The sequence below is a fragment of the Prinia subflava genome, chromosome 2, assembly GCF_021018805.1.
Source record: "Prinia subflava isolate CZ2003 ecotype Zambia chromosome 2, Cam_Psub_1.2, whole genome shotgun sequence".
Classification (NCBI taxonomy): domain Eukaryota; kingdom Metazoa; phylum Chordata; class Aves; order Passeriformes; family Cisticolidae; genus Prinia; species Prinia subflava.
Window position 1 is genome coordinate 110254294 of NC_086248.1, and position 17794 is coordinate 110272087.

Below are 17794 nucleotides of genomic sequence, written 5' to 3' on the forward strand. Positions count from 1 at the left end.
TGTGGGAGTCTGTGTGTACTTGTGGGCTTGCTGGTGTGTGTTGGAGGCACGTTTTGGCGATTGAGGAGGCATTGTTGTTTGATAGCCTTACCCGTAGCCATGTCACTGGGCAAGCAGCGGTGGAAATTCAGGGTGAAATCTGCACAACTTGATTTCAGCGTGCTCGGAGGGGATCCTCCTGCCCTGCTTCCCCTTCCAGAGGATGAAGTGATCCAGAGTACATCCTAAAAAGCATTTTTCTTTCTCCTTACTCTTGGTTCTGCCTCCAGACGCCTCTGCCGATGCAATCTGGCCGGGATTCTGCATGCCACTTTGTTTGACCCTGATGACATAAGTTGACGCATGTACTTTTGAACCTTCCCAAGAATGAATAATATCCCCTGCAATAAAACGAAATCCTAGCATTTTTAACCCACCAAGCCCCTGTGATTGCTGGGGCTGGGCATGTCAAATGGTGGCTCAGCCGATGGGCGCCTGAAATGGAAGTGGATGGATTCCAACCCCCAAACAAACTAGCCTGGCACTAGTCCACTTTTCTCCTGATACCTGTGATGAGGCAGGTTTGAAACTGGAAGCTTTTCTTCATCGTTAGTGAGAGGAGAGAGAGAGAGAGAGGACTAAAGAAGGTGAAAGAGAGCAGAGGGACTTGTGTTTTCAGATTTTAAAGGTAGCAAGTAGCCCAGGAAATCTCAGGGGCTGGGGGAGGCTCGCTGGAATTAAAGCTGCGAACCATCAGGGCTGCTTTGATTCTCCTGTGTTAGGTATAACTTAAAATAGGTATTTCCCTCCCCTTTGTCCTGAGTTCCCAAAATACTACACTTCAATTAGAGATGGGCCTCAAGGTTAGACCAAGTTCAGACTTCCGCCGATTTTAGCGAGGTCAACCCCAGAACTTTATTTGGAGATTTCTATGCTTTTTGAAGACTTCCGTACACCTGGCTGGGCCCAGGCTGTATAAAGGAGGACCAAGACACAAATGAACTGCATCATCATTATTAATGTGAGGACTTAAGCCTTAGTTATGCCATTCCTGCAGCTTTCCCATTTGGTGTCCAGACATGCCAAGAGCAGACCACAAGGAGACACGAGCAGAGCCCTTTTCTCTGAGAGAAGCTGCCAAGCTTCTCCCCAAAGTCCTTAAACCCTGGCAAGGCACTGTGAAATACTGAAATGGTCTTTTCTGGAAGAGGTTTGTGCTTAAATCAGGATGCAGGAGGTTGTATTTGGCTGAAGCAGTGTGATAACTCTGCATGGCTGAAATAGAAACTGCCAGTATTTATTTGTGTGTATTATTTGTTGGACGCCATGAATCCTTTTTCCTCTGGACTTCTAGTACTATTCACATCTATCAATGGAATAGAAGGTTTTCCTAAACATGGTAAATTTATGTATTTACATTTAAATATTTCATTGAAAGTGGCAAGGACAAATAAACACACCTATTAGAAGGAGATTAGATATCTCTTTGATTAGGTCATTGTCTTAATTTAAAAACAAATCAGGTTGTTTTGGTTTTTTTTATTAATTTTAAATGATACGACTACCTTGAATCTGTCTTTCACACTTCAATTTTGTTTTGTTTTTTGAAGAGAGGCACTGAGGAGAACTGATTGCAGTTATTCTTGACATTTTAAATGGCCATCCTTTTCCTCTTGGATATGGTACCCAGATGTATAGTTAGAAAGTTAAAGTGGCTCAGCTAAAGATAAGGATGCTGTGAACTTCGGTTTTACAACTCCTGCCTTGGCCTCCCAGCCCAGCTGATTTAGTAGGAATGAGCCTGCCCAGCTCACAGAAATTCAGCCCAGGGAGGGGGGAAAAGGAGGGGGTGGGAAAATAGCAGTACTCCACAGCACTCTGCTCCAAATGCACGTAGAGGGGTGCTTGGCTGGAATGTCGAGAGCAGTCCTGGCTCTGCAGCCTCCCCCAGCCCAGGGGAGCTGCCCACGGTGGGCAGGGCTCAGCCTGAGCAGGGCTCTGGGCAGGAGCTGGGGCTGCCTGGCTGGAGAAATGCAGAGGATGGAGAGATCATAAAAGGAAAGCACGGGGAACAGATTGCTTGAGCAGAATATTTTAGCTTAATAATAAAAAAATAATAATAAATCGGCAGACAACTCACTCCTCTAAGATTTCAGTCCTCTGTATGAGACTGATGAAATTTATGCAAGAGAGAGAGACATAACGAAAGAAATTGTTTATTTGTTTGTTTGCCTTTATAAAACCCATTTGGGAGGAACATCAACAAATGTACCATACATCAGTTATCTGCCTTACACCAGTTACACTGATGCTGGAGACATCTTTTGTTAGAAATTAATGTATGTAATAAAGTTTTACATTTTTCATATGTTTTGAAGTATGTGGGTCATAATTCTTTTGACTGCATAATTACTTTTTCTACACAAGAAAAATGAGGTGCTTAGTCCTAAGTAAATAACCTCAAAACAAACCAAGAAAAACAGTTGCATCTTTTTTATCTTCTGGGTCTTGCACAATAAATATTTCGTTAGAAACTTTAAAAAAATAGTTATATATTCTCAATATAATTTCACTTAAAAAAAAAAAAAAGAGGCCCTCTAGAATCACATTGAAAAATACACTGAAGTTAGAGAGGAAAAGAAATGTATTATTTTGTGACATTTTTAGATGCAGGTGAAAATAGTACTTACTGGAAGGGTTTGCCTGGTTAATCATTTTAGGTTTTCCTCTCTTCACTTCTGGACCATCAAAAAGCTCCAGTAAATGAATTTCACTAGATCCAAGGACATTTAGTGCTCTTGCTGCTCTGCCTTCATTCCCTTTAGCTGAGCCTGAAGCCACGACTGAAGAGCCAGGGTGCTGTGCAGGCACATGAGGAGGACAGTCCAGCTGAACCAGCAGGCAGGGGAAAAACTCCCCTTGCAAATCAAACTGCCTTAATTTTGATTGCTAATGGCAGACATTGGAAAACGCCGTGATAACCTCAAAAAAATAAGAGTCTGGCTTCTATATCATGCCAATATAATAGAAGGGGTTGTGCTCTGGTTTTTTTGCCTAATTCAGGCCCCCTTTTTTTTTTGCCAACATGGTTTTTCTGAGATTTCTGGATGATGTTACATCAGGTTTGTGAACCTCTCTCTCTTTTTTTTTTTTTTTCCTTGAGCACCAGAAACTTTTTAGAAAACTTTTAAAGAAAAAAGGATTTGCAGAGATGGCAGCAGCAGTTTAGGTTCCCCAGTCAGAAAACAACTGTATATATGGGGTGCAAGTGGTTGCTCTGGCCATGTACCACTGGCAGCAGCTCAGTCCCTGAAGGAAAAGAGCCCTGGAAAAGGTCATAGCCAGTTTGCCATTTCTAATCCTTAAGCACCAAACTAATGTCAGTTCAGGGTCATGTAAATACAGATAGGAAAAGGGGAGGAAGGAATGCTTTAGGGGGAAAAAAATCGAGATAGGGGGTTTTAAAAACTAAATTGAAATAGGCAACTCTTCGTCAGAAATCAGGGAGTCACACCGGGTTTGGCCCTAGCTTAAATAAATCAATTCAAGTACTGATTTAAGTTAAACCAATATGCTAGCAAGGCCTTAGGTTTTCATCTTCTGAAGACTTATGTGCATGCTTGGCTGAACAGTGGGAGTGATTATCTGTATAATTCATGGGAGGAATACGGCCCTATTATTTAAGGATTCTGCTTTATAATATACTCTGTATTTGCAGATTGTTGCCTCTGCACGGGCCTTCTGTGGATTTGGAGCCACTTTTCTCTGGGTAAAATGTATTTCCAACTCCTCCACCCACCCCTTTATTATGCTCTCATGGTCGTGGACTGTTGTCTCTTCCCCATCTGCACGGGCTGCACTGGTGGTGCTGGTGAGGGATGTGCCACTTCTGCACAGCCAGGACGTTTTTTACAAATATGTAAATAAAATTTACCTTCTTTTGCTGACCCCTTGAAGGGCCATTTTTGGCCTGCAGCAAATATTTATGTGTGAGCTGTAAACCCCTGAAACTGAGGGGTTATAGTGGAAATGCTGACAGAGTATTAAGAGACCTTTAACCCTTGGTTTAGCTGGCCCTGCTATAATTAGAGGTCTGTCTGTTATTTTCAATAGCACTTGCCATGACCTTGCCTCTATTTTTTAATTATAGTAGAAGTTGTGAAGGGAATTATTACTAAGTTGGGGGTTCCCCCTCTCTCTGAATTCAATCTTTATTAAACATGTAAAGCGCTGAAGAGGCAGGATTGGGCTAATAGCCTTTTCCCTCCCTTTCCCTCCCTCCTTTCTGGACTGTGGTTCAAGTTGTGCATAAGCCCTGAGTAAAAGCCCTGTGATTTGAGCCTCCCAAGTCCCCTGTGAGCACTGAAACTGGCTGTACCATAAGAATCAAAGGTTAATGAACAAGGGAAAAAAAGTTGACATTTTATTTGGTAATGATTCTGGGGCATGAAATCTGTACGGAAAAGACGAGATCCAGGAGAAGGTTGTTTTTTCTTTCCTCCTTCCCTCCCTTTTTTTTTTTTTTGTTCCAGAACTCCCGTGTCTGGAGGAGGCAGGTCCTATCAAACCCCAGAAATGTCTGTTTAGGAACATTTGCCATCACAAGCAGCGGGGCCGTAGCTCGCAGCTCAAGGAGACCAGCTGGGATACATTTTTCCAGCAGCACTGTCAGACCCTGCCCTGACTCCCCCTTGCTTTGGGGAGGGAGGGGGTCTCACTGTGGCAGTGCTATGCAGCCCCTTTCACTGCTGACCCACAGCAGCCTGGCAAGCTGCTGGGCTCAGGGAGGGAAAATGCCCCGTTCTCATCCTCTGTGCAAGGTCCCTCTGGGCTTTCCCTGCTGCCACTGCAGAAGTTCCCTCAGCCTCCATGGCCCAGCCTTAGTGAGGCTGAAGCTGCCCACTGAGTCTGCAGATTGCAGGGAATCCCCAAGGAACAGGGATGTTTTACACCTTGTGTACCATTGTTAAAGGGGTGATAGAGGGATGTATGTTTCCCTGGTGGGTGAAAAATTCCTTGCAGCCTTTCCTTTCCTTTCCTTTCCTTTCCTTTCCTTTCCTTTCCTTTCCTTTCCTTTCCTTTCCTTTCCTTTCCTTTCCTTTCCTTTCCTTTCCTTTCCTTTCCTTTCCTTTCCTTTCCTTTCCTTTCCTTCCCTTCCCTTCCCTTCCCTTCCCTTCCCTTCCCTTCCCTTCCCTTCCCTTCCCTTCCCTTCCCTTCCCTTCCCTTCCCTTCCCTTCCCTTCCCTTCCCTTCCCTTCCCTTCCCTTCCCTTCCCTTCCCTTCCCTTCCCTTCCCTTCCCTTCCCTTCCCTTCCCTTCCCTTCCCTTCCCTTCCCTTCCCTTCCCTTCCCTTCCCTTCCCTTCCCTTCCCTTCCCTTCCCTTCCCTTCCCTTCCCTTCCCTTCCCTTCCCTTCCCTTCCCTTCCCTTCCCTTCCCTTCCCTTCCCTTCCCTTCCCTTCCCTTCCCTTCCCTTCCCTTCCCTTCCCTTCCCTTCCCTTCCCTTCCCTTCCCTTCCCTTCCCTTCCCTTCCCTTCCCTTCCCTTCCCTTCCCTTCCCTTCCCTTCCCTTCCCTTCCCTTCCCTTCCCTTCCCTTCCCTTCCCTTCCCTTCCCTTCCCTTCCCTTCCCTTCCCTTCCCTTCCCTTCCCTTCCCTTCCCTTCCCTTCCCTTCCCTTCCCTTCCCTTCCCTTCTTTTCCCTTCCCTTCCCTTCCCTAAATGTGGTACTTGTTGTTGTTGAAGGCATTTTATTTGGTTTTTTTTTTAAACAAATAAAATATTCAAAAACAGTTGTTCCCTTCCTGAAGGCAGACATTCACCCTTCTGCAATAATCTGAATATTCCCTAAATGCTATAGGGACATTCTTCTGGCTAACTCTGGCTAAAATAAAATGTAAGGAAGGAAACCACTGGCTGTGTGTTAGAGCAGGTCAGGGAAGGGGCAAAGTTGATTTATGCTTCCAAATGACCCCATGCCACGGAGCATTTAAAGGCACACGGGCTTGCAGGGATGTGAGGAGCCCCCAGTTGCCCGTGGCAGGCACAGCAGAGCAGCAGCCCCACGCTGGCCTGGGGAGGAGGCTGCAATCCCCTGCCCACACCACCCTGTGCAGAGAGGTGCTGCTGGTCCCCACGCAAAAGCCAAGGCTCAGGGGGAACTCATGCTTTCAAGTCATTTATCTGCTTCCTGAAATCCTGCGTGATCTATCCGAGTGCCAAAGTAAATGAACAAATCACATTTTTAATGTTTTGCTCATTTTGTTTGATAGATTGCCAAGCGAGAAATTTCAAGGAGTCTACAAGTCACTCAGGTGAAAGAGTGACTTTCTGCTGTTTTTCATGTGAGTAAAATGCAGATCTATAATGGATTAGGAGTCTTTATTCAGAGTTTGAACTTTAACATTCCTGAAGCCTCAAATTTTTAATCTTCAAAAGAAAGTAGTCATTTCATGGCGAGTTATGAAATGTGAATTATTTATTCCACCAGTAAATATGTAATTAGGCATATTTTGAAAATCTGTAATTAATCCCTCACCCCTTAAACCCATAAGAAATGCTAATATGCCTCTGAGGTAAGGCAGGTTTTTATAAAGGGCATTATGTAAGCTGCTCTGATCTGTTGTATAATTATGTTTGCTGTCTGTAGTGGGGGGAAAAAAATCCTAGTGAGAATTTGTTGTGGAGGAAAGGGAAGAAAAAGCTTCACTCCTCACTTAGCAGGAGGCAATTATTAAATGGCAATATATCCAAACCTTTTCATTTGGTTGGATTGGGTTTCAAAGGGTGCGGTGCGTGCGTCAGGCAAGAAAATCAAAGCTGCTTGTTCTATTCCTACAAGATGCAGCAAACTATCAGCCCTGCCTCAATAACCCCATGGCCAAGGAGCTATTATGGCCTGGCTACACCCACAGTTTAGCACAACTGTTGTTACCCTTTTATCCTCTTCTTCCAGTGTCTTCCCCAGTGGATTTTTCCTAAAAAAACCAGGGAGGTCTGTAATCCAAGCAGTATCCTTTGAGTCATGTTCACTTTTTCATTTTGCACCGTGATAGCACAGCAGAAAGAAATATGACCAAAAATAAATATATTTGTGTTTTACATATATATATGAAATATGACGTTCTGGCTTGCTTTTGTAGCAAGGAAATCTGTTGAGAGGAAAGTTTATCTGAGTAATTTTACCACTGTGGAAAGCCCAAGAGCAGATTGCTAAGTTCAAACACGGGTTTAGTTTGAAATGACTAGACATATTTTAAGAAACTTTTCACTAATAGCAAGCTCCAGAGCTCTGTCACTTTGCTGTAAGAGCCTCTTGCTAACATTTTAACTTCATTGAGAGGACAGGGACAAGCTCCTTCTTGAGTTGATGAAAGCCATTTGGGTCAAAATTGGGCATTTTGGCACTCAGGGTTGGACTTACAGGGCTCCATAAGGGGCCTGTACACATCAGAAGAGATTATATCAATTTTCTCAAAAAACAAGCAGACAAGTTCATGCAGATATGTTCATTGGTGATTAGTGAATACAGCCACCTGACTACAACCTCAGAAAAAGTAGCTTGCTGTTTTCCAAAACACAATAAAAAAGATTTCCTGTATGATGTGGGCTGTTTTCAATACTTTACCATTCTCAAAGTCCTAATTACTGAGCTAATTAGTTCATTACTTCCCAGTGGTGGTATGTGGGAATTTTATCTCCTTTTTCTCCATGCAGCTTTTCTCTCTTTTTCTCTCTTTTTTCCTTTTTTTTTCTTTCTTCCTCCCCCCTGCCACCAAAGACAAAACCTTAGGTCAAACCTGTGGCCTCAGAATTATCTGGCTATCACAGATATAAACATATAAAAAAATAAGCACACCTTTAAATGTGTGCTGGACTTGTCCATCCCACTCGAGAGCAAGCAGCATATGCTAACTTAGCACTTGATGAGGAAAGCCAGAATTGGGGCACCAATAAAGCAGATGTACAGCCATTTATTTCTCTTCTGAAATGCAGGCAGCTTCATGTTATGAAGGCTGTAGCTCCTAAAACTGTGCTGTAAGAAGAAAGTGCCTGTAGAAGCTAAAAAATACTCACCAGGCTGCTCCTCAACAGGAACAAATGCCTGAGTCAATGACATCCAGTGGCAGAGCACCACTGAAGTGAACGTGGCTTTTTGCAGTCTGGATTGCTCCAGAGCAATGAGAAATGCAGTGTCCTGTAGAAGCTGTTGACCTCCTGGTGAATTTGTCATGGGTGTTTTAATGTTTGCCATCTTTATTAAAGACCTTGGAGATGTGGGATGATGATGTGAGGATCCCAGCTTTTGTCTGAATCAAGCGAGTGTACCAACAGGGAAGGTGCTGCTGCACTGGGAGAAAGTCTGTGAAAATATACCCTGCTCCACTGGGGTTTTTGCTCTGAAATCCTTTAATGCTTAGGCACTTTCTTAGGAGGAAAAAAAGGGGCGTTTCCAGGGAGTCATTTATGCCACCTTAAATAGATGTGTTGGCTTTTCCATACCCATTAGCCCACAGCAAATGACAAGACATCTAATTTTCTGGTGCATGAATAGTTGACTGAAGTGAATAGAAGCCCAGGTCAAGCTCTGAGTGAACCTAGCCCAGATGGCAATTACGAAGAGCTTCATATGTATCGTTGAAATTTTATTATTTTTAAGTCCAGATGATAGTTCCTGGGGTCCTAAATGATGAGTATTCAGCACTGTGCTTGGCAAAGCTGTGTCTGCTTATTTTTATTTCAATTACGCATAAGTCAAAAATAGTCTTGTTTGTATTTTAAGGCACAGCAAAGAGGGAGTATAAATTCCCATAATGTGAGCTTTTCAATGAGGTTTCATTTCAGTTTTCAGTTCATTTTGTAAAGTGAATTTACAATAGAAGTGCTGCCAGTGGACATTATAGCCAAAAGTATGCTGGCTTCAGCAATGGAGAGATAAACCTCTCCTCAGATGTTGCTTTTGGTGCAGAGAAGTGTCTGTGTCAACAAAACAACCCTCAAAAATGTAAAGGGCCGCTGCAAAGAGGAAAGGAATAATCAGATCTCCAAGCCTCTTGAAGATAGGACAAGAAGTAATGAGCTTAAATTGCAGTAAGAAAGATTCAGGTTAAAACCTTCTTGTGATAAGAACAGCGAAGCAATGCAAGGCACCGCCTGGGGTGGTGGCAGCATTTCCAGCACTGAAGGCCTTAAAACCCCAAAGATAAGCACTCTGTCAGGAATCACACAGGTGCCATGGGCTGGGGACAGCACTATTTACCTCTGGAAATCCCCTGCAGCCCTTTGAGGTGATGACTTCTCAGGGTTATGCACTTTGGGATGGTCTGCCACGGGAAGCTCTGGCGGAGCTGTTCCTTTTGGAGATTTTCATCTGTGAGAGACCCTCCCTGCTGTTAGGTCTGGAGGGGGTCTAAAGAATGATAAGTGTGTTTGGAGGAAATGAGAAGGAGCACGTTAGCATGCCTAGTTTCAGGAATAAAACAATTTAGGGAAATTGGGTGCCATGAAGTCCAAGTCTTTCAATGGACCCTCTCCTTGGTTTTCACTCTCAGGGTGCATCACTGTCAAGCTTCCTTTTGGGCCACAGATAGCCCTGAGTGAAAAAGTAGAAGAGTTTGAGGGTTTCATTTGCACCGTTCAGCAGAACAGGATATTGCCAAAACCTTGAGGAGAGGGGAAAAAAGGATGGGCACGGGGGGAAATGCAGTGGAAGGAGAAAGAAAATTGAAGTATCAGGAGCCTTCAGAGGGCAGTAAGAATCCTTGGAGGGGAATAATTAGGGGAAAAAAGAAGGCTGTAGTAGATGAGAGATGTAAACGTTCCAGGATTTTGGTTGACAAGCCTCCTGACCACACAGAACTTCCCAGGTATTTTTTATACCTGACTGATTTCTAATAATGCCCATGAACAGAGCTTTTGCTGATAAGCTCATGTGAATAGCAGTGGTATGACAAGTATGTTTCTACTTGGCCTCTGCCAAGATATTAGTGCAAATTTGGTGTTACCTGTCTTTTAAACTCAGGATGGCGTGATCTGCTTTCATGGCATAAATATAAGGAGTCAGTAACACAAATGAAGCCCAAAACCCTCTAAATGCTACCAAGTGCTTTCCTGTGCCATTCAATGGTTCCTCCCTGAGGAAAGACACTGATTCCTGGTCCCAGTATGTTTATTTTTGGAGGTGTTCATCCACGTTTCTGTGCTGTGCAGGCAGCATACCCAGTGCCTGTAATGTGAAGGAAGAGATGGAAGCAGTGGGATGAGCCCATGCACCCTCTGCTCCAGAGGCTGCTGTCACCACCACGGTCCCACCCTCAGTGTTAACTTTCTTGAGAAAACTTTGATTCCCAGGCAAGCTGGGAGTGTTTTCCACGTGGGCAAATCATGTCTAAATTTTGTCTCCTCCTGACACTGCAAGGAAAACCCCCAGTTTTATTTGCCAGGTGTTTCTCAAGGCAATATCCCCCTTACCCTATCAAAAGATGCTCTTACATTAAACACTTGTATGGTAACTCTCTTGTGCCATTGCTTTGCAGCTCTCTGTGTTTATCTGCTCACAGTAAAATTGCTTTTACACTAATATGACTGCACAGGGCAGATTAATGTGCTGCTGCACATAAACGTTTGCCTTGCCAACTGGTCCTAGTTAGTTGGTTTGGGTGGAAAACCGTGGGAGAGGTTTGAAGTGAGAAGGCATACAAATCCAAAGCCAGGCTCTAACACAACGTTAGCTGCTTTCCCAGCCTATCCATGGGTCCCCACTTCATTCATATAATTATTTCATTGCATTTTTAATTATGTTTGTTTTCTCCCTTGCAGTGCCCATTTCTTATGTTTCCTCCTCAATGTTCACAGCACCCCAGCAACATCCACATTTATAATTACAGAAGATAAAGTTATAATATTCCTGAGGCAAAACTGCATTCTAACAACTGTGCTAATGTGGAAAACAACTTGTGCAGAATAAATATGCCCTACAATTAGCGGTATGCCGGCATTTTTCATGGTTACCTTACATATAAATAAACTCAAGCCGCTGACATTTTTTCCTAAGGGCTTTTATCTCCGCTGCCCCAAAACTGCAGACAGATTTGTTGCAAGTAACACTATCTCCACAGCAAGTTTGAAAGCCCTTTTTTTTTTTCTTTTTTCTTTTTTTTTTTTTTAATTCATCTGCTTTTGCATCTGCATAGCTCGGGGCCGGGCCGGTGGGTCTGATATTGTCTGTCTGATGAACCGTGGGCACGTCCCGGGCTCCCCCAAGCCTCTCATTTGGCTGAGGCTAACAGGAGGTGACTGGGCAAAGCCGTTTCACCTGAGGGTGGCCCAGGTCACAGGTCACTTGTAATAGCTCCTCCATGCATCTCCAGACCTGTAAATGAGACCAGAGCCCGGCTCACTCCACTACACTTTCTTTGTCTTAGATGGATGCTCTAATCAAACAAATTACCTAGCCCTGGTGATCACAGCCACTGAGCCAGAGATGGCTCTGCAGACATTTGTCTGGAGCCCTCAGAGCCCCCTCGACCGTGCAGCACTGCTTAAAAGAAGGGGCTGATGTTTTTTCACCAAAGGTAATAAAAAAGATTGTGGTCACTCGGCTGAGCTGGCCTCGGAAAAAAAAATAATCCCCAGGGACACCAGGGGACAGAGTCTGACACATGCAGCACAGCAAAGGGCTCATAGAGGAAATAGTGAAGGCTCTGGCTGCCCCCAGTGTGGCTCTGAGCATCCCCACAAAGCCTAAATGCTGCATCAGTAAGAGAGTAGATGCACCTTACCTCTGGGTGGGATTACTCCCTTGCTTTTCTTTGAAGGGGGAAAAAAGACTGAGATGGGCAAAAAACCTCATGGGAATAAGGTGAGCCCAACCATAAATAACTGGGCTCATCCAGCACCGATAGGGAAAAGCATACAGGCGTGGTTTGTTTGTTGTAAAAGTCAGCCTTAGGCAAAGGATTTAAAACTGATCAGCCTGCTGCAAACATATTATATTAGTCTTGTATTTATTTATTGCACAGTCCTTTAGTTTTATTTATTGACTGTCATTTCCTACTGTACTGCAGGCAGTGCTGTCACTGTATTTTCTTAAAACTTTCACAATAAATTTGTAAACATTAAAAAAACATCCCAGCCATCCCATATTTTTATCCTGTGTTTTCCAGATATTTTGGCTTTTGTAGAAGTAATTTTGTAGAAGTCAGTTGTTTACTTGATTCTGACTCAAAGAAAAAAAAAATCCAAACCACCACCCTAGGTACTTTCTAGTTTCAGATGTTTTGTGTGATTGTAAAAGAGAAAGAAACCAGCTTTGACTGAGAGAATGAGCTACTGCAAACAATCTGTTGCTAATATAGCCTAATTGCTAGTGATATTTTGAGAAAACAATTAAATTGGAAGTGGGGTTACTTTGGTGTTTATTGTCTGTGACAGCTTCTTTTGGAAACAGGCTCAAGGGCTGCCGAAACTGAGGCTGTGATGATGTGTGAATAATAGTTATCATCAATACAGAGCCAGCCAGCCAAGCAGGGAATTACAAAATGGGAAAACTCACCTGTTGGACGTGTCAGGATGGGCAGGGAGCTGCACGGTCACAGGTGGGTCCTTCCACTCACCTGTATTTGCACCCTGCACCATCAAAGTCCTTTTATCACCCTAGGAAGTGGGGGGAAGATATCTGGGTGCCTCCTGGGTTTGAGCTGAAAATTCTGCGTAAATTTGGTTGTTGGAGGGAAAGCTACCATGTACTGGAAGAAATAGGTTTGAACCTTCAGTCTAACAGCTCAGGGGAAAAGTCTGGGCAAAATTCCCGCGGATTTTCCCGCATCCAGGTCCTCGCTGCTGGTTGTCACTGTGATTAGCTCAAGGTGTAAACAGGCAAGCAGATATGCTAAAAGAAGAGGTTGTCACCCACCACCAGGCCTCCCACTTCTTCTTTAACACCCTCTGGTGGAAAACACCTCCTGTCCCTGCCCACCTGCTCACCTGGGTCCATCCAGCCCCATTTTGAGCACCTCCAGGCCATGCTCTAGAAACTTCTGCTGAGATGAAGCCATTCCTGTGCAACCTCCACCTGAAGGGCTGCAGCCATCACAGAGAAGTTGAAAGGGCATAAAACATTTGCCTTGAGGCTACCAAAACGGCTTTGTACCAGCCAGTGGTCAGCAGTATTTAATTGAGTTCTTGTCATGCCATGGCCACAGAAGTGGCTTTAAAGAGAGACAGTAATTCTCAGTTCAAAGAGGCCAGGTCTTTGGAAATCTGTGATGTTGTAAAATGGTTACAGTGGTTCAGTTATTGAACTTGGCACCATTGGAAGAGGTCATCACCAGCCCCAGCCCACACCACCATGGTCTTCAGGCAGTGCTGAGGGTGTGTTGCTGCTCCTCAGTGTCGAGAAGACCAGGCATGGCAGGGAGGGCTATTTAACCTCACCTTTGTATTGGTTGGTGAGCTGCAGAGTTTGCATTTACAAGCTTTTTTTTTTTTTTATTGTGGCAGTAAGTCTGGGAAACACTTCTTTATACCTCCTGTGAGAACACTAGTGCTCACAATATCTTCAGGCTCCAGAAGTGGGAGATTTAGGAAAAGCTTCAGCTGCCATCTATGTGGGAACAAAATCAGATGGAAGGTTTTGACAGTGAGAGACAGTGTCTCAGGAGCTCTCTCATTTTTGTCCTCTCTGCAGAACTGCTTGCATCAAGACCTTAAAACCTCTCTGTAAAAGCTGTTTGTGTGAGAGCAGATGGTATTTCATTGTCTTTTGCTACTGATCTTGAATTATCAGCCTTTATAATGAAAATGCCAATTCAGCCTTGACTGTTCTGCTATAACTCTACCAGGACCACTATAATGCACACACCATATATACTGAATATTTATTATGGTACTGTGCATATTATTTATTGTATATGCAGCATATTTTGTAGGTGAAAAATGGTACCTTATCTAAGTCAATGAGCATAACCCAGAAAAATATGGCAGAGTAATCATGTGATTCATAATTGACATCTGCTCTCCAAAGACTCGGACAGAATCTGAATTTTCAGCGTGCACTGGAAATGCTCTTCTGTTTCCTGGTCTGGGCATAACCATGCCACTGCTCTCTCCAGCAGCTCCATCAGTCTTCTGTATTTCCATAATTCCCTGGGTGCACAGAAAAGCTGGGCCAGGCACACGCTGAAAATATTTCAAGAAGTTGCAAAAAAGTGCTGATGTTTTTCAGCGTCCAGAAATAAGAGAAGGAAGCGGATTTTTTTCTGTCCAAATGCTAATGAAGACCAGCCTGTGCTCATCCTCAGGGTTTTCATAGATTCACAGTGGGATTTTATGTGCACATGTGTGTTCAGGTACATATGAGCATGACTTCTGCTCTGATTTCACCACATCCAGGCTGTGTGGATATCACCACACAGCCTGGATGTGAAACATCTGCAGGCTCACCACTCTCCAGCACTGTCTCTCTGGTTCAGTCCTATCTTAAACCCCCATCTGCTTTTTCTGGAACACCATACAGGTTCCTTACACGTAGTTGAGACAACATGTGGTCCAATTGCTGAGAAAAGAGGATTTGGGGTGTGGTGGTCCATGGTTTTTGTCACTTTTTTTGTCCCTGCTCCTTCTGGTCATGAGAAGCTCATAGGGCAGGGGGTGACCTGCATTCAGGTCCTTTTAATAGGCTGTCTCATCAGCCTAATTATTAACCAGATTTACAGGCTTAATGAATCAATGAACATCATCATCTGTGAGCAGCTCCCCAGAGGAGAGGAGGGATGCAGAAAAATCCACAGAAGTTACATAATAGGCAGAGTCATATCTGATCTGCAGACCAAGTTTATGGAGAATGGAAGGGCAGTGAAGCTGGAATTTGAGAAGTGGAATTATGTGAAGCTCCTCAGTTCAGCAAGCACCACAGCTTGGGAGGTTTTCCTTTGGCCACTTTGCTTTTGTGGAATCTTTGGTGTCTGCTACTGCAGCTGGGAGAAATCGAGAGGTGTCCCAGCCCTTTGCAGCCTGGCTGCCACGTGGAGTCCTTGCACATGTGGGAGAGGGGGAGAGGAGAGAATGAGGAAGGGTTTATCAGAATAAACAACAGAGAAGTAGCAAGAATTTTCAAACCAGTGTCCAAATCACATTATCGATGGCATCTAGAGACCAGCCCACATCTTTATTGGTGCTTCTCCACTGCAGGAACGTGGCCAAGTTTGTCTCAGCATTTGAGCTGGTCTTCCTTGCGAATGACTTTTTTTTTTTTTTTTTTGACAGATTATGCTCTGTTCATAGCACATTCCAAAGAGAACAGAGGCTTCACCACTTTGATATGCAAAAAACCAACAAATTTTATGTATATGTGAGGGGAGCTAATCCTGAAACTCACTGAAGCCTTTTGGAAGACTCCCAGTGACTTTGCAGAGACTTTGAATTACGGCCAGCTTTTGCTTTTATTTTTTTTTTTTCTTCCCCTCTTGCAAGATGTCAGGAATAAATATTTTAATTCAAAATGGCACTGTAGTGCCTTGCAGCACTGCGGGCTGGGATCCTGTCCCCAGCAGCCTCCAGCACTTTTCCCGGTGAGGTGCCAAAACATTGCAGGGCAAGGCCATCATCAGCTAGCAGACAGGCTGTTTTATGCATTCAAAACTCACAAAAAATACAGTACAGCTGGCTCAGTTGATGCCTTGGGAAGGCTGACCTGGAACAGAGACTGGACAGAGCTGGAGAATAAAGTAGGGATTTATTGAAAGGCCTCCAGGATACACCTTGGGCAGGACAGGGCCTGGACAAGGCTACACACAAGGTGGACCCAAAATGGTCACAAAATGGACAAACAGTCACAAAGTCTCACACTTTTATAAGTTTTGCTCCCTTTGCATATTGGGGTTTAATTGTCCAATTACAGCTTTGGGTTGTGAGGTCCCATCCTTCTTGTTCCTCCCTTCAGCCCACCCCTGTTTGTGCTTTTGGGCTGAAAGTTGTCCTTGGTGTGCAGCAGGAGAAGGATTTGTTTTGTGTCTCTGCTCTGTGAAGAGCTGAGTGACCCTGACTGTGAGCTCAGAGCTGTACCCCTGGGCAGCACAGAACCTGAAAAACATAAAAGATAAAACTTAAGGCATCACAGTGGGCTGCTGAGGAACCTGCATGCTGTCTGCAATGTGCCTGCTATGGAATAAGACAGAAGAAGTAATTTTAGACATAATTTAAAAATATTTATTTAAATATTCTGGGTGTGCCAGCTCAGTGGAAGTAAAGCCAGCAATCAGTGCTTTACACCAAACCTGGTTTGGTTATGCTGCCCTTGCCCCAGGAGAAGTTGATGGCCAGGCAGAGCAGGAGAGGAATGAGGCTTTTGAGTAGCGGCCGCAAAAAAAACCCCCAAAAACTCTTTAAAAATCAGTTGAATTTTAATGCAAGCAGCTCATAAAGTGTAAGAGGGAGAATGCTGTTATGTCACAGTGGAGTTGCTTGCATGCCGAGCCTGGGAGCTGTTGTGAAGGCTCCTAGCCTGTTTGATGGGACTCAGTGTGCCTTGGAACAGTGCTGGGGCAGTCAGTCATTTTACACACCCAGCATGTGCCCATACATATGGATAGGTAGAGCCATGCATGTATATTTCTATATGTCTCTGTAAATCTGTAGATGCATATATGCATTATCTGTATGCATATACATTTATGGGCACAATGCATATTATTGAATATACATGTTGTGCCTTTGTATGCACACATGCATATGTATATATGCTTAGGCTTTGATGCATTTTTATAAGAAAAACAAAACATAAAAAAGAAAAAAAATAAATGTAGGTAGCTAACAAGGTATAATAAATATACATATTTAAATACATCTTGAGCCTTTGCATGTATACAAATGTATAGGTGAAACAGTTTCATGGATATTTTGCCTTTTCACAGGATGAACCAGATTATATAGTGTACATAGTGGGTAATTGCTGCAAAGCAAATCAGAGCAACCAAGTTACTCTCCTCATACATGGCTCAATTTAAAGAGACTGTGTGAGTCATGCTGTGACCAGCCTTCCCAAGAGGAGCTCTACAAATGGTATTTGGAAATGCCCTTGGAGAAATGGTGTTTGCAAAGTGTCTGGGCTGCCTTGGTGGGCTGGAGCAGCCAGCACCTGACACCCCCAGCACCACTCACATTCCAGCCCTCCAACAGTGAATGTGGTTCTAGCACGTGAACATCAGCTGTAGGTACATTTGGAGCTTTAAAAACGAGTCCTAGCAGTCCTGCCTCCTAAATGCTTCCACTCCACCCATTATCACATCATTTAAGCATCCTGGAATTGTTCTAGGAAACATCAGTCTGTGGAAAAAGGAATCTGAAGTGCATTTTCTGGGTGCAGCATTAAGTTTCTCCCCAGGGATACTCAGTCTTGATGACTGTCCTCCAGATAAAGCAGAAAGGGACTGCCTTCTCCTGCCAAGAGGGGTAGAGCAGTATTTGTCCTGATTTCTGGTTGGCATGCCTCTTGGAGCCTCTGGAGCCCTGCTCATGCAGAGGAGAAGAAACGTGATACTGGGTGGAAAAATAATAATGCGAAAATTGATGGCATTTCTGAGAGTCCAACAAGCATCCCTGGCTTCTCTGTGTCACCTGGCTAGTGCTGAAAGCTACTGCTGAGCCTGATTTCCACAGGGATGAACCCAAACCACAGAACGTGGCTGATGCAAGCCAGCCACAGTGATAGCCAGGCAGCAGGTTTTGTCAAAGCCCAGCTTAGACAGGTGCTCCACACAGTCCCTGCCCCTACAAGAAATGAAAAGCAGAGATTGCTTCAATATCTTACAGGCTCATTAAAAAAAAA